The sequence below is a fragment of the Papio anubis genome, chromosome 1 (genome assembly GCF_008728515.1).
Source record: "Papio anubis isolate 15944 chromosome 1, Panubis1.0, whole genome shotgun sequence".
Lineage (NCBI taxonomy): Eukaryota > Metazoa > Chordata > Mammalia > Primates > Cercopithecidae > Papio > Papio anubis.
In genome coordinates this window covers 184,466,346-184,484,472 of record NC_044976.1, presented here as the reverse complement: position 1 = coordinate 184,484,472, position 18,127 = coordinate 184,466,346, and the positions used below count along the sequence as shown (strand labels likewise).

The 18,127-nt window shown below is 40.2% G+C and overlaps 1 long non-coding RNA gene across 3 annotated transcripts in view; it reads right to left on the bottom strand.

Annotated features, from left to right (window-relative positions):
* Window positions 1–18,127, bottom strand: part of LOC101020856 — a 199,409-nt gene that overhangs the window by 62,834 nt on the left and 118,448 nt on the right. The window contains exon 5 of one of the 3 annotated variants that reach the window (XR_004179813.1): window positions 11,696–11,876. The exons of the other annotated variants lie outside the window; for them this stretch is intronic. This is a non-coding gene — a long non-coding RNA (uncharacterized LOC101020856). The remainder of the gene's footprint in view (window positions 1–11,695; window positions 11,877–18,127) is intronic. 3 annotated transcript variants of the gene reach the window in all.

The following is an 18,127-nucleotide window of genomic DNA, read 5'->3' as shown; positions in this document are numbered from 1 at the left end:
TAGTAATCATTTTAGGCTTTAAGGCCATAAACTCTCTATCATAACTATTCAACTTGCCTTTGTAGTGCAAAAGAGCTATGAATAATATGTAAATGAATAGAAATGGCTTTGTTCCAATCAAACTTTATTTATAAAAACAAGCAGTGGGCAGAATTTGGTTCATAGGCCAAGGTTTCCTGACATTCAGTCTAGTGCATCAATTGAGCTTAGCAATTGCTGCTCAATTCCATTGTAATCCTAGTTACAATTTCTCCCATATTTCTCAAACACTTTGTGCACAGCATTATCAGCTAGTATATTCTCTTCCACTGTATACCACTCAACCCTGGTGAAAGTTTTAATAACTTCTGCCTTGTGCCAGGGACTGTCTGTGCTCTGCTGGTAATGGGATCCTCATTGCCAGATGGGTAGTAAGTCACCTAGCTCCAAAATTCCATCTTCACACCTGCTTTCTTGGACTACTCATGGTACCAACTGTTGAGTTCTCCAGGAAGCAGACTGAGATGGAGGTTACTGTGGAGGATGCTCATCAGGGAAGTAACTGTGGGTAGTGAGAGGAACTGAGTTGCAATACAAACCCAAACAATAGTGTCAGCCAATCCCACAGGAAGCTCTGGGGCTCTAATGCTCCAGCAAACTGGTTCTGCATTGGGTTGAAGAGACCGGGGCTTTTTCTTCCCATCTCTGCCAGTCAGTAGATTCAGGTCACCTTAGGCAGGTACTTTCAGAGCTGATGCAATCCCTAAGTGGCCTGAGGACTGAAGGCTGTCTACAACTAGACCTCTGTAGAGCTAAGACAACTAGTTCTTTGAAGGGGGACTAGGTAGTGCAGCTCTAAGGCCATCCCAGCCCTCTGAGCTTAGCCTTCTTACCGCATCCTGCTTCACCCATCTGTGTTGATTCTGTACCCACACTGGCGTGGCTTCTGCCTCTTTACCAATTCTAGCCCACAGTACATTTCACCACACCTTTCACAAGGCCCGCCACCCCATGCTCATTTCTTCCTTTGCTGACTGGTGCTCAGGTATTTTGTTGGGTTCTCACCACTGACTTTCTGCTTCTCTCAGAATCAAAGCCTTCCTGAATGCTGGGTTGCAGTGCTGCCATGACCATGCTCTCACCAGTGTTGTCTCTGCTGCCCTGCTGCTCCTTTTGTGTTTCTTAGCATGGTGGATGAGTAAACCTATGGAAGGCTTTTAACAATATTTGTATTTGCCTTCAAAAAGCAAATAATTATAGCCTTATTGGGGATGGGAATGAAAACCAACAGATAAATAAACTCGAGGCTTCATACAAATGTTCAGACAGTTGACAAAATGGTCTCCTGTTGGGTGGGATCAACAGAGCCATCCAGAAATAAGTAGGCTGCACTCAGTCCAGGCTAATTTGTCTGGTGGCCTGGGGAAAGTCTTCCTGTTCCATTCTCCCCTCTCCTATCAGTCCATCTGTATCTTGAGGAACAAAGCTTTTCACCCCCACTTCTGTCTCCCAGGGGGTGGAGGGATTGATGACCATTAAAGATACGAGTTCTTTTGAAAAAGGTGGTGAATAAGTAATATTATTTTGAAGAAATGGAAAATATTGTGGAGGGAGAAGGAAGAGATATTCAGAACAAAACTATAGGAGATGGGTTAGGTTTGACAGATGAGGAAAGGAAAACAAAGTAAAGTGAAAAATGCAGTAGAGGAAGGACAGTGTATGAAACCTATTGTCCATTTGAGAAGGACATTAAAGAAAGGAAGACGAGGAAGACAGGGAAGCAGATAAGAAGGAGGAGGAGGACAGGGAGGAAAAGGAGGAAGATGAAAGAGAGAAAGAGGAAGAGAAAAAGGAATCAGGGAAAACCAGTATGAGCTCCAAACTTCCAACACAGTAGCACATTTCCTTTAGCAAACCATATTAAATCCAGACTGAGCCCCAAACTCATCGTGGAAATGAAACTGGCAACTGGATTAATCCATTTTCACACTGCTAATAAAGACATACCCAAGACTGGGCGATTTACAAAAGAAAGAAGTTTAATTGGGCTTACAGTTCCATGTGGGTGAGGAAGCCTCACAATCATGGCTAAGGCAAGGAGGAGCAAGTCCTGTCTTACATGGATGGCAGTAGCCCAAGAGAGATGAGGAAGATGCAAAAGCAGAAACCCCTGATCAAACCATCAGATCTCGTGAGACTTATTCACTACCATGAGAACAGTAGGGAGGAAACCACCCCATGATTCAATTATCTCCCACCAGGTCCCTCCCACATCACATGTTGGGACTACAATTCAAGAATGAGATTTGGGTGGGGACACAGAGCCAAACCATATCAGCAACCTAGAAAGTGGACAGGGAGACGAGGAAGCCAAGATCTTAGACAGAATTTCTTCAATTATAACCTTGCCTTGCCCCTTGTTTATTTGTTCAGTATAACTGGTTGGCTGAGATGTAATTCTCCCTAGAGTCCAAAATGATAATCTGAAATAGGCTCCTAAAAAAAAATCAGAAAAAAAGTCCAGCTTCTAACAAATAGAATCCCACCACCCCCAAGCCAGGAGATTACACAGGCAGATCCAGGTCAGGCTCGCTGGTCTTCCCTCCCACTCACTCCACCATCAGAGCTTATGTTGAGAAACTCAACCATTACCAGAAGTCTTTTTTAAGGTCAGGAGAGAGTTGCACATTACCTTTGTCTGCAGATTTAATACTCTTGGAATGCCATAAGAAATTTAAGATAACTGGAATTATTTTTTAAATATAGCTTTATTGTGCTCCACTCCCCTGCCAGCAGTAAAGTGGACTCCTTAAATAGGTCTTGTAAAAGCAGATTATAAAAGCAAAGATCCAAGAGAAGCAGACATTTAAGCACCCACCTGCGGTACACACCAGTCGCCAAGGACCTCTGAATGCACACTCTAGAAACAAGCACAGATTTTTATATTCGCTTTGCCTCAATTACACAGGTATCATACTCCCAGTCAATTGCCTTCACCTTTGGCAGTAATTATTCCCGAACTCAGCATTTACCCTCTTCTTCCCTTTCTTCTTGTGTAATAGTTTTAGCCCTCCAGGGTGTAATCATTTATTTGATCCAGAGGACAGAATCAAATTTGGTTTTATATAGAATCTCTCATATCTTGCTTAGGGGGCTTGAAAAGGCATGCCGATGCACAATGGTAAGTAGGAAAAAGGCCCTAACACACCATTTCTCTGTGTTTACTTAGGCAGAGAAGCCTACCCTTGTCCATTGTTACCCAGATGTTGGGATCTGAGCATGCCACTATAAGATACATATCAACCCCTGAATGATCCTAAAATCAAGGAAACAGACTTGCCTTTCCTGACATTGACTAGAAAGCAGCCAGTTTTGTTGGCCGTGGTCTCACTTCATTTACAAGGTCTCTAAAGTTCGTGAGTATGTATGAAGAAGTGGGGTGGGTGGAAAGGAAGGTCTTAAAAGCTCTCTGACAAGGAAAGAAATGATGAGAATGAGATAGTTCTATTTACTAAATGCATGATATGTGCCAGCCATTTTTCCATAAATTATCTCTGGCCAAGGTATGAGATTCAAGCCAAATCTTAGTTCCATCTCTTACTAGTTGTATGATCTTTGACAAGTTAGCTAGCCTCTTCACACCTCAGTTTTCTCATCTTTTAGGCAGGAGTAATAAAACCTACTTCACAGAATAATTGAGGAGGATTAGATAGGTAGCACTTTGACTAGTAAACGGGAAATGTTTACTATATGGCAACCATTATTATTATCACCCTCAAACCAACTCTGCTATCTATGCATTTTTAAAATGAGGAAACCGAGGCTCTAGAAAGTTTAAATAGCCTGTTCAAGGACATACAGCAATAAAGAGTAGACCTGGGATTTAAGCCCAACTCTGCATGATTCTTTTCACTGTGGAATGACACTTCAGAGCACCCAAGATAGTATCCATGGCAACTGCAGAGTGACTTTGGGGATAGTTTTTTTCCAAAAAACAACAATATGCCAGTTCAACTGCCAGTGTAAGCACCTCTATCCCTTATTCCTGCCTATTCAGGGCTTGGCTGTGCTCACTGCATGACCTCCAGAGGCTTTACTGTGGTACAGTAACAAAAAAAAAAAAAAAAAAAACACGATAAAAAAAAAATGAATAATGGGTACATTTCCATCTTAAAATAGAAGAACATTAGACACTAACATAAGAGGGAGACCCATGAAATGTATGGCCAATCATCACCCAACACCTGACTACTTTGTCCTTCTAAGCCTCCTATTCATTCATTCAACTAATGTTTATTGAGCCCTTGTCACAAGTCAAGCACAATTCTAATGATGAAAAAATAGCAATAAACAAGAGGGACAAGATTCTGGCCTCAAAACTAATAGGTATTATTATAAAGACACTGAAATTCAATATCAAAACAGGAAGGAAACTTAGAGATTATGTTGCCAATATTGTACCACCTAAGAATGTCTTCAATACAAATAATACATAATTATTATAATTGAAGAAATGTGTAATTGAAGTAATTACAGAGTTAAACGAGAAAGAAAGAAGTGTCAGAGATTTTAATACCAGCATGATAGATGGATTTAGTTAATTAGATAAGGCATCTTCTTTATACTAATCCCTCCTAACATGGGCTTGTCAGTCATGGAACTTGACACATTCACCATCCCTTCTGTATTAGTCCATTCTCACACTGCTAATAAAGACATACCTGAGATTGAGTAACTTATAAAGGAAAGAGGTTTAATTAATTCACAGTTCCACAGGGCTGGGGAGGCCTCAGGAAACTTACAATCATGGCAGGAGGGGAAACAAACATTTCCTTCTTCATATGATAGCAGAAAGGAGAAGTACAGCGCAAAACGTGAAAAAGCCCCTTATAAAACCACCAGCTCTCGTGAGAACTCACTCACTATCATGAGAACAGCAGCATGGGGGTAGCTGTCCCCATGATTCAATTACCTCCCACTGGGTCCCTCCCACAACACATGAGGATTATGGGAATTACAATTCAAGATGAGATTTGGGTGGCGACACAGCCAAACCACACAACCACCTAAGGACAACTATCTGCCCACAGCCTTCTCCTGTGGGAAATAGCCCTCAGCTGTTCATAAAAAAGGGTTGACCACTGATTGGACAATAAACAAATCTGATCCAAGTGTAGTCAATGTATATGCTGGTCACCAATCATTTGATAGACTACTAAGAAGCTGTATATAATCAGGTAGTATAATTATGCATGACATCTTTTTTCAGAGTTACAACAGGGCAAAATTGATAGAATATATTACTATATATTTAAATATATGAATTCTTTAGTTACCAAAACAGCCAATGAGGTAGGTACCATTATTATCTCTATTTTACAGATGAAGCAATTGAAGCATATGGAGGTTAAGTAACTTGCACATCTAGTAAGGAATAGTGTTAGTGTTTGCAATCACACAGTTTAACTCCAGAACCTATGCCCTTAGTCACTATCTCTCTCTCTCTCTTGCTCGTATGCGTGTGCATGCACAACTAAAAATTGTGAATCACTCCTGATGAGAAGACCTAGAAAAAGAGGAACCTGGGGATTAGCTGCCTATGTAGACTTTTTGTATCTTCTGTGTTCAGCACATGGAAATCTGATGGCTGATTGAAAACCTACAAAAGGACACAATAAATTATTCTGTAGGAAAACTCAGCCAGCCAAGCCTGCCCCACCTCATATGTCTGTCACTCTTGGACAAGGAACAAGATGTAAGTAAGTCCTCTGGGCATCTCTCTGTTCTTTATCTCACATTCCCACTTTGTTCTCTCCACTCCCCCTCCTGACCAAGACTCTTACTGCTTCTTTTTTCCCATACTTTTTAGGGTGACCTTTGAATTCTCATTCCACGTATATGAGTTCCAGTTAAGTATGTCCCTTCTTTCATACATAAAATTGTCAATTATATGGTAACTGCTTCATTCTCTTTATTTTACTTCCCCAGCCTCTTCTTGCTAATTTTACATACCATGCCCATATATACAATCTCTTCCAAATCTTTTCAAAAACTTTTTCAGATTCTTTATTTATTCAGAAGAGTTCATGGTTAATAACTACCGTTTGTCTTTTCACAAAAAATAAAGCTTCGTAGGTAAAGGAAGACCTGAAATTAAAATTTAATTTGTGCTAAAATTAGGGGAGGATTTTGAGGTGGGATAATACCTTGAAGAAAATCTTCTCTATTTACCAAAATATGACTTCATTATTAGACCTGGATACAGACTCCAAGAGAAGATGAAAAGCATTTTTTGCTTACAGGGACCAGAACAAGCTTTATATACCATCTCTGATTAGAATAGGAATTTTCTGTATCGTATATATCAATAGTCTAGTGATATTGAAATCTCCTTAGGCCATAATATGATGTTATTAGCAAGGAGAATGAAAACACATAAATAACAACTCCATGTTATTTTTTTTTTAATTTAAAGAACTTAAAAGAAAAAAAGTGAAATTTTTCTCCTTCAAATTTTCCTTGATTTTTCTGTCTTTGTGAGGATAAGAACACTGCCAAGTTTGAAGCTTATAGCTTTAGACATTTCTGAGTTATACAATCACAAGAAAGAGATTGAAGTGTGTGTATATATATATATATATTTTTTTGTGTGTGTGTGTGTGAGAGAGGGACTTGAAGGTAAAAGAAGCCTATGTGGTCTGATTTAGAGGCAGAGAAGCAGTGGAATTGTATCAGTTCAAACTTTCAACAAAGACAAAAAAAAAATCTCACTTCAGGATGAGCCATGAAGCAGGGCTATTTCCAAGCTAAATCTTTTTGTGATGAGAAAGATGAATATCTCTAAATGTCAGAGGAGAAACGGCAGTTGATTCATAATTATACTGGGTTTCTCTTTTACTTAATAGGGTCCAAGCCCACAGTTAACTCTAGCTGACTCTAGCAATCATCACTCCCATAAAAATACTGATTTCTAGAGAATAAATGTTTACAAAGTATCGAATATAATCTTCAAATCAGCTCCTGGGAATAGATATTACGTCCATTTTATGAATAAGCAAGCAAAGGCTCACTGAGATTAAATGACCTGCTTAGGAGCACACAGCCGTTAATTGGTACAACCAAGCAGTAGAAATCCAGATTGTCTGACTTCAAACCCTGAACCCATTTCCTTAGATCATAAAAACATGGGTGTATTTGTGAATTAGACTAAGTCATTGGACCACCCAAGCAAGATGTTACTCTGTATCCTTCTACTATCACACCCTCCAATGGAAAATTCCAAGTAGATTTTGGACTCATTGGAGAAGAAGAATAAAATGGAACAATTCCTCTCAATGGTAGCATAACTACCTTTAATTTGCTCTACTACCAGGTCAAACTAAAGGAGTAGTAACTTTCAAATGGAGGACACTGCATCAAATAACTGATTTTCCATGACATCTCTTAATTTTTTTTTATGTAAACTGGACAAATCCTAGAACAAATGCTGCATTCTATTATCAACCAAATGTTATAAAGTTCCAACAATGCAACAGACATTGCCCTAGGTCCTGGGGTTATGAAGAAGAATAAAAGATATTCTCGTCAAGGAAGATTACTTCCTAGTGTTATAGAACAATGAAAGAAAGAATTATTACGCAATACAGGTATAATAAAACAGAACCAACAAAAGTACAGAGGGAAGACCAAATATGCTGGAGAGTCAGAGAATCTTCATAGAGGTGATATTAGAGCTGACATTTGAAAGAAAATTAGTTGCAAAGAAGAGGAGGTACATTCTAGAAGTTAGTTTTTCTATATTATTTTATCATTTTATATTATTTATTTTGAATTGCATTCAAAGCCTGAGAAGTGGGGAGATGCTAACTTCTTAGATTGTGCAGCATGTTCATGAGTTGCCAAAGGTTATCCTCGGTGTCATGATACTGGGTTGGCTCCAGATTTACTAATTAACCTAGGTTTTGTCCAAGACCTCAGGTTTTAAACACCCAGACTTTGTCTTCTCATCCACAAAAGGATGGTGGATTTTATTAATGAGCATTTTTTAAAGAATAGGAATCTTTATTTTATAAAGAATAGGGTTGCCAGGCGCGGTGTCTCATGCCTGTAATTCTAGCACTTTGGGAGGCTGAGGCAGGCGGATTGCTTGAGCTCAGGAGTTCAAGGCCAGCCTGGGCAACATGGTAAAACCCCGTCTCTACTAAAAATTACAAAAAATTAGCCAGGCATGGCAGCATGCACCTGTAGTCCCAGCTACTCAGGAGGCTGAGGCAGGAGAATTGCTTAAACCCGGGAGGGAGAGGCTGCAGTGACGCGAGATTGTGCCACTGCACTCCAGCAGTCTGGGCAACAGACTGAGACTCTGTCTCAAAAAAAAAAAAAAAAAAAAAAAAAAAAAATAGGGTGTCTTCTTAGGTTAAGTAATTTTTAAAAATTGCAGTGATTACGATTATGAATTTAAAAGCTAAAAAGGTCTTTGTCTGGAGTAGTCCCCAGGAATCAAGCTTGCTAAGAAAAGAAATGGACTTTGCTTTAAAAATATGAATTATCTTAATACCATATCAGAAGCTGTAGAAGAAATATAAAAAATTCCTTAGGAACTCTTAGAGAACTGCCCATACCCATCTGAATGTGAAAATAAAATCTTGGATGTCAATAGACAAATATAAAAAGGAAAATGAGATGTTTCTAGATCAAATGGCTCAAAGAGAAGAGATTAGAAAAGCGAAGGAAATGTTTTGTTTTAGGTACAAAAGTGTTGCTCTAGTCCAAAGAAATCCCACAGAGCAAGGAATAAGAGCTCAACCAATCCTAAAGGAAGCCTGAATCCAAGAAAACCCTCCTTTTAAAGCTGAAGGTAATTTATGAAAGAGCAACTGGGACCACTTCTTGAAAGTTGGAATAGCTATACAAAAGGTTTCAGGAGAAAAAATTAGACTGCTTTAGTAAAGATCAACTTAAAATACTTGCAGCATTATGGGGGTAAATTTCAAGGAGACTAGTTATTGTAGGTGGAATTGTGTTGGTTATTGTTTAACAACCCACTCTCTGGAAAATAATAATAATCTTATTTGTAGCATTTGCCAATTTCTGATATATGAATACTCCCTCCATGGCTGATTTCAAGCATCCAGTGTAAAGTTACTGAACACAAAGTTGGAAGAGATGTGCAAAGCCAGCTCTAGGAGCCAATGCAAGTCAGCTCCAGCACACAATGGTGCAGATGCAGCTATTGAAGTAGGCCAAAATTTGTGAAATTTGGCCTCTAACAGAATATGAGGAATACAGAAAAAATACTAACAGGGACCTGGGGAAAATAACAAAAGATGAAATCCTGTTCCGGTTTAGATGTTGGTCTGCTGCAATACTACCACTTAGGTTTACCAACTCCAGGTTTGGAAGCCAAAGTGGATTTGCTTGAACAACAGATTACCTTATTGACCAGAGCTCACTGACTTATCATGTCTTACTGCGAAGCCTCCCACTATTTTTTATATATATATATCTCATAAATTTTTAAAAAGCCAATGTCTAGGGCTGGGCTGATATTCAGCACAAGTGTATACCAGCATGGCCATATGTCTTATTTACAGTCAGCATTTCTTTCTATTTGTTAGTGACTGTGCCCTTCTAATTGTCAAATACTTGAGTATCATCCCTGTCTAGGGCAGAGATCAAAAAGGAGAGAGGAAAGAGAGTGCTTAGTCCAGCTAATACTGCTAACCTTCCACCATGTCATGGTAGAGAAGGAAAGGAACTAACTAAAGAAGAAAGTTAAACTGTCAAAATCTCAGCTGAGCTTTTCTTAAAAGGCATAGAGAAACTAGCAAGGAAAATGAAGCATTAGAGACATATCCCATTATTGGAGAAAAATATTACAGTGAAAAAAATGTTACTCAAGGCTTGTAACATCTAAAAGCAGAGGAAAAATAAGAATCGCATGGCAGATGTGCTTAGGGGCATAGACTTCAGAAACGTCAATGGCAACCTCTGTTTTAGAGCCTTCTAAAGGTAATGCCCTAGCTAAAAGGGATGTCAAGGCAAGGGTACAAATCTTCTTAAAGGACAGAAGTCTTAGGATTAAACAATGCCACAGGAAAAGACATGGTGGGGCCACTGAGCCACAAGATTGATAAGTATCTGCATACAAAGCTCAAAGAGGCTGTATCTCTAAACAGAGCCCACATACAATTTGGTTCTCAGGCACCAGGTACAAGGACTCTAAATAGGCCAAGGCAAAAAAAGAGGTTTTGAATGTGCAATATGGGTTAAAAAAAAAAAAAAATCCCCAAACTGGTGCTTGGGCCTGCCACCACTGCATATCTAAATTTAGAAGAAACATGTCTCTTTGAGAAAGGGGACTGCGTATATTTGAATTCTCCTTCGGTTCTGATAAATCTATGGCCATTATAGACTCTTTCATGGGAGTTGTTTCCCAACTGGGTTTAAGTTTCCTAGGCCATGTCATAAATAGACTGGAATCCTGGCAAAGTTACAACTGTAACGTTTTCCTCTTTTTAGTCTACTTTCTTTCAAATGTGACTAAGTCTCAACTGTCGTCTTGGCAAAGACCAGAATGGTCTGTACAGTAAATATCTCCTGCTAGTGTTCATCTGAGGTGAGGACACATTCCTGGCTCCATTCTAAGTTGATTACTTAATCTAAGATGTCACCAATCAGCCTTTCTCAACTAGGGTCTCCTAAAAATTTAAGGCTTAATAAAGACCTAATGCCCTAAAACAGGAGTTGGTAAACTTTTAATGAAAGGTCCACACAAAACATGTTTTAGGCATTGTGGGTCGTACATGAAAACTGCCATAGGCAATACATAAACACATGGGAGCATCTGTGTTACAACAAACCTTTACTTACGAAAGCATACAATAGGCTGGATTTGGCACCAGCAGTAGTTTGACCCTTGCACTAAAACATCCATATTATATAGTAACTTTGCTTCTCTTCCACATACCTAGAATGATACTAGATATTGGCAATCTTGAGAGGGCTGAGAAAATAATTTCTGAAGTTTTGTGTGTGTTCTGTTTCACAAAAGGAATCCTAGATTGGGAAATGCTGTACTAGTAATCTAGACACTTTGATTCAGATAATTCCAATTCAGACTCCAAAATGTCTCTCTGAGGTTCTTTGAGACTCGCCTCTGCAACCCCTGCAGCTCCTGTATAAAAACTTGCTCCCTCTGTTTTTGCCTCACTTACCCTGGATACAGAGAGCTTAGTACCTCTTCCAAGTCCACCGAAGGAATCATGCCAAAATAGGGGCTGGTATCAACAAATGATGAAGTAGGAGTTTTATGTGTGACATCTCACACCAAAAAAATCTCTTAAATATTCCCACTAAACACGTCTATACCTCCAATTCACTTCTCAGCCATGCCACTACTGGAGTTTCTCTGCATCTAATTATACAACTGCCCTTTTGCCTGTCATTTACTCCTGGATCTTTCCTTGCCAACTTTCTTCTCTATTATGCAAAGCAATTCTGCTTGGTTCCAGGGCTGTACCTTCAACTTCACATAACCAAATCCATACTAGACTTCAGAACAACCAGGGCTTTACTGTTGTCCATATTAACCCCGCTTAGAAGCAGGCTCAGCTTTAGAGAGCAAAAAAAGACTTCTCATTTTATAGATATAGTTAATCAAGTGTTCTAAAATGGCATATGAGTGAAGGAGAAAGGCGTGTATATTTTTACCTACTTGTTATCCACAAGTCATGCTGTTTGACCTTGGGATCCAAGCTTTACATGTCACTTGCGTTTAGGACATCAAGACTCTTGGACAAATCTTAGCATGCTGGTGAAGGCCTGATGCACACAATGTATGACTAGGCTGCGGAAGATGCTGGAGGGAGAAAGTGGGCAGCAAATGCTGATGTGATCTAGAAAGAAGAAAATGGATGCTGAGTGGGTAGCCAAGTACACAATGATGTTAGGAAGCATGTGCAAACTGGGTGAGAACAACCATGTAATTGGGTATGAATCATTAAGTTACATAATTATATATTATGTATAGCGTGACCTGAAAGAGTGAATTCGAGTGGGAGAGAAATCTGGTTGCTATATCTTTATGGGATACTTCCAAGGTAAATAAACTTTTTTTTTTTTTTTTTGGCCAGAGGAATTCACAACTGGCTGAATGACACACAAAATGTCTTATTTGTGTGTCGTTTGTTTGTGTCACTCATGACTCCTGCTGACACCACCCTTGCTTCTTCAGGTCTGTGGGTCTTTGTGCCTTAGGTCTCTGCATTACCATCCCCTCTTCATTGGAGCTACTTTGCTGAGAGAGTGGGTTAGGGTATGAACCTTATGGTCTAGTAATAAAGTCCACACTTGCTTTGCAGACAGAATGGCAAATAATTTTCGGTCTGCATACTAGTACTAATTAATCAATAGCGGCTACTTAGATGCTGTGTTGAGAGTGATTCTTAGGTCACTTCTAGGGTAAGCAGGAAGAATTTTGTCTCATTTGATATTCTAAATACTGTTGGCCTTCCCACACCAACAATGTTTTTAGGGAAAAACATTTTACAGAATGTAAAAAAGCAATTGCTCTGGGGAAAGGCAAGCCTGAGTTTGCTTCCTCTGCTATTTGTGTTTTGGGGAAAGAGCATAGAAGCTTAAGTCCAGACACCTTTATTTGTGAAAAAGAGACAACAGCACCCACCCCACAGAGTTGCAAAAAAAATGATTTAGCAGATGTTAAAATCTAGCACATCTCTGGCACCTGGTTACTAACTCAAAGTACATTATTTCTACTTCTTGACTAGAAAAAGACCATATTTTTTTCATGCAAAATCTCAGATATATCAACGGCTATAAAAATTATCTGATAGAAGCATGACTGAAAGACTAGATGTTTTCAGTCTGGGACAGAATGTTACGGAGATCAATGTGACTATCAACAAGTTTGTCTCTCTATGCGGGACACAGAATTGAGAAGCAGGGACTTGAAGTGAATGAAAATGTAATTCAATAAACAATCAAATAAAAATTCTATAGCTTTAGAATCAGAGAATATTCTTGGAATGGACTCTTTTTCAGTACCATAAATTTAACACCAAGTGAATTCTTTAAGTATCTGCCTTGTCAACCCTTTGAAATGAAGGTTGATTAGGTTCAACAGGAAATCTACATTTCATCATGAAAATGGAACACAACGTGTCCTTGGCTTAGTTTCCCGCGGAGTAGCAATTTGGGGCACTGTGTGCAAAGCATGAAGCAAAAACACAGGTAGAAAATTTATTTCAGGCATGAGAAACAGGAGGCATGCATATGCATAGCCCAAGAAGCATGAAAGGCAGAGATTCCATTCTCACTGCACAGGCCTCCATAAAAGGAAAACGCAAAGGGGCTTCTTCAGCCTTTTATTTTACAAACAGTAGTTTATGAGAATGGAGACATTACAAGAAAAGGAGACACTTAAGATTAAGTGAGTTGATGTGTTTAAATACTAGGAGGAAGAGAAACTCAATTATCGAGGGGTAAATGCAGCAATAGCAAGTCTCGTCAAAGAAATCAATTCCATTGGGTGTTTCTCAAATTCTTGCTTCTTTTGACAAGGTTTAATGCAGAACCCAAGAGAATTTGACTATCTAATAACCTGAGCAAATAAAAAAGTGTAGAGGAAGAACAAGTGTGCATATTATGCATCTCAATTCTAAGACAACAGTGAATTGTGCACTAGATTTAGCAGATTAATTAAGGAGTCTGTTAGCAATGAGGTGCAAGCTGGCACACCCTCAATTCTGGCTGTTACCAGCCAAGGCACGGACATAACTGATGTTTCTCCAATACGACCAAGATGTGTCACCTAATCCAGAGAGAACACATTATCTATAACAGGCTTAAAGTCAGTTTGGAGGCCAAAATGTTGCCAATGTTTTCAGAACAAGTAATAGGCCTCTGAAAAGCTGAGTAAGCTGTTTGGCTGATGGAACAGTTAAAATTGAAGAGACAGTTCAATGGGCTGACACTGGTTAAGAGAATCATTTAGTCAAGTTCATGACATACTCTTCCTCAATCTTGCACCTTTAAATCAAGTTGACCCTCCCCTGGAGCAAGTGGCTGGTGGCCAGTTAACTTGAGAAGGATAGGCAGCCCATTCCTTGTAATTGTTCTGGCCCTGAGCTCCCCAAGCAGGCCCACTGAGCCTTTGGAACAACAGAGCAAAGGGTAGCAAGCAAGAATCACAATTTGGTGCAGTTGTGCTAATGAGTACCCAGAATGCATCTGGAACTATGCTTGACCTTATGGATATGCTTGGTATTGTGGATACATACACTGAGGATACATGACTCTTCCTGCAAAGAGCTCACCTTTGAGTGGGGAAAATAGGTGGTAAATGTTAGCCAAGAATGCAAAATGGCAGAGTTGGATATAAACTGAAATGTGAAAGGACAGCTACTTTTGACTCAAAAAGGTAAAGCAGAAGTCAGATAAAATGATAGAGAAGTAGTGGTCCTTAAACAGCGATGAAGAGTTTTCCCTGTGAACAAAAGAGGAGATAGCCGGGCGAGGTGGCGGGCGCCTGTAGTCCCAGCTACTCGGGAGGCTGAGGCAGGAGAATGGCGTAAACCCGGGAGGCGGAGCTTGCAGTGAGCTGAGGTCCGGCCACTGCACTCCAGCCTGGGTGAAAGAGCGAGACTCCGTCTCAAAAAAAAAAAAAAAAAGAGGAGAGCACATTTCAGGCAATGGAGACAAGAGCCAGTGTGTGGAGGGATGATATACATGGCATGGCTAAGGAGTCACAATAAAGAGTTCAAGGTGGCTGGAGCAGAGAAGCTGTATTCTGACTCCGAGATTTTGAACCTTTGGGACAAGGAGGGGAGATCTTGATCTCTTCCATGGTGTCCTACAAAATGCCCGCACCTAGTGCCCCACCTAGCTGAGACTGTAGTCTTGGGAAGACAAAGTCACTGCTGACAATATCCCATATCCTTTACTCCCTTCTCTGATAAGATTTTTTTTTTTTTAGCAAATATTTTCTTTCAGCACATATTCATTGAGCATCTATTGTCTGCTAGTACTGTGAAAGGCACTGATATTTTAGAAGTATTGTCATTAAATGGAATTAATATAGGATAAAAGTAAAAGTCTGAAACTAGTCTGTCTGGGTTCAAAGTTTAGTTTCAACACTTACCAGCTGTACAATTTTAGATAAGGGACTTCAATTTTTAAAATACAGATAATACGAGTATTCCTCTATAGCATGGCGCTGAGGATTAAATGACAAAAATCATGTATAATACTTAGAATATCACCAGTTATAAAAAGTGCCCCGTAAGAGCTGGTTGTAATCATTATCTTTGGGTGCTAGAATGACAGTTCACAGAGTGAACTGTCAACGTAACTATTAATTCTGGGAGGGAATCTTTTTTCAGGTATATGCATCCCTCCCTCTCACCTTTTCATTAGTGTTGCACTGCCTTGCAACAGAAGTAACATCCTTTCCTCATGGCTCCAGAAGGTCTTCCCTGGGTATTGGAAGAGCTCATTTTGTTGGGTTATTTCACCTAGGGGTTGTATTCATTCCTCACAGAGCATCAAGACCCCCAATATCTAAACAATCCTTCTCAACTGTGACCCACACTCATATTTTCACTGACAGACAACAAATGCTATTTCCAGCGCTTGTGAAACCCATTTACTTTCACATGAAATAAGCTTGTTCCTGACACAGTGCAGCAAGAAAGGTAAGCATAATGGGACTGTTCAGAGGTTGGTGGTGTCTGACATTAGTGGAATCATCTGGATTTCACATTTAGCAGATTCAACAAAAGAGAAGGAATCAAAAATCATGTCTATTTGGCATGGGAAGTATGGAGAAAAGACATGAGCTTGGGAACACAGTGAGGAAGGCGTCAACAAGGCCTGTGGGGTCCAGGCTGCTCATGGCAGAATTTGAGTCCAAAGAAACCTAGAAATCCTAGGATTAGCCTTACAACGAAGGGCTTCTTTTTCTGGTTCCTAAGCCTGAGTGATTCAGAAAGAGTACATAGGGAAAAGGAGGAGGAGGGAAAGATCAAAGTGAGTATCATTGGCAGCAAATAATGGAAAAAATCAGTACAGGCAGCATACTGGTTGAAAATCTGTGCCAGCATCTACAGCAGGATGCCACCTGCAAACTGGTCACTGTGACATTCTGAGAATGAAACCAAGGGGAGGCGTACATGGTAACCAGCGGCTGCAGGACTCAGGGATACAGCAACCTGGGCAGAAAGTAACTGGTGTTGCCAAAGAGCCCTCATGCATAGCCGTGTATCTGAGGGTGGCCAGTGCCCCACAGACAGTAGAAAATTTAGCTACAGCCTTCTGATTAACCTGCCAGAAACTGAAATATAAGATCAGGGAGACAGAGAATGATACACTAATGAAGCAATGATTTAAAAAGACAAACCCCAGTCTTAGACAAGTAGTTTGATTTTCCTGCCACTGTGCAGGACCATTATTCTCACACTCCTTCCCTAGGCTGTGGGAAGAGATCACCTGTCTGAAGGAAGGGGACCTTTGTTCCTCTGCCACTATCAGAAGTGAGGGCAGCGTTCTGATCCCAAATGCCTAGAGACATATAAAGAAAGAGGTTGGAGAAAGTGTTTGCTGTTAATATTCTAAGGCTTTCCTATTCCCAAAGAACCTTACTATCTAGGGACCAAAATCAAGATGAGGAGTCCAAAAAGATGTCTGTTGTGTCCTTCTGAGCCATTTATCCCTAAGAGATAACAGTCTACAAACAGTCCTGTGGCCATAATTCAGGGCACCCAAATGCCCTTCTCAACAAGAAGCACCCCTGGACATCTCCCCTAATCCCAGAACTGTAAGGTAATTTCCCATCCATAACTTAGGTCCTCAAATTATTTTAAAATGCAGCTATCTCCAAGAAGAGTTGACATTTCAAGCAAGCAGCCATTTAGACCTTGGCAAGAAGGATTTACAAGCAGGCTTTAACATAGCAATATAGTCCTTGCTCAGTAAATGTTTGCTAAGTGAGTCTGCAAGAATTCTATGTGTTAAAATCCAATGACAGAAAGAAGCAGTAATACCCAGATGAGATACAACACAGGTCTAGTTTAAAGAAAACACCACTGCAACAAGACATAAATTACACAGCATCAAAGGAGCAGGTCAAAATTCTGGTCACACATAATACATCTGTTTTTTGGAGAAGGAGGGGGCTGGGAGAGAGGAGGTGAGAGGAGCGCGGCAAAAGGTGGCATTCTGAGGAGGTTTGACTGTGATTGATGGTCTGTGCTGTGCTCTCACTCATGTAGAAAATGAGAGTGAGATCACTCCAGATACGAGCCTGTCTGAGTTCCTGCTTGTGTCCATCCCCTATACTCACTTACTCATCTGGGAGCCCTCCCTTCCAGCCTGTGAGTCTCATTATTCAAAATTCCAAGCGGAAGAAAGCAAAACTACTTCTTTCTTCTTCCCTCTCTCTCTTCCTCTTTCTCCCTCTGTCTCTTTGTCTCTCTCTTCCACTTTCTTTCTGTCTCTTTCTCTCTCTCTCTTCCACTGAGAAGTATAAAATCATTATTTTGAGGATTTCTTTACTTAGTGACTTGAGAGAAAATTCATTTCTCTTGGTGCTTCAGGTTATTTTTCCAGAGGGCTAAAAAGCGACAGTAACAATTACTTCTGAAAGTGTCTTCATCAAATGTGCCATGGCTCCATCTCTGCTAAATTGGCCTGACTGTCTCTCCACCCTCTGCCCATCTCCCCCGCTCCCTCCCACACATAGCCTGCTTTGTACCAGACAGGATTTATTTTATAACTCTGCCTCTCCCCTTAATTAGTGTGGTACCGTTTTAGGCAGTTCTTACAAGGCTTCAGTTCCCATCCTAAGGGGTGGAGTGGTGAGCATTTGCCTCCTTCATGGGGTCTATACTGTGTTGAAACCTGCCTTTGGTCCCACCAGGAGCACCCATTTACAAGCCACTTGCATGAGACACCACTAGGAAGAAGTAAGGTGGAATGTTGTAGCATCATTCAAACCCAAAAGTGTCATTCATAGACTGACATTCACGGCACTCACATCTGTATGTACAATCTCTGCTAGTATGTCACATTTCACCAAAATCCAAAGTCCATTGCAAATTGTGGACAGAGGCATATTTAAAAGGATTTGGCT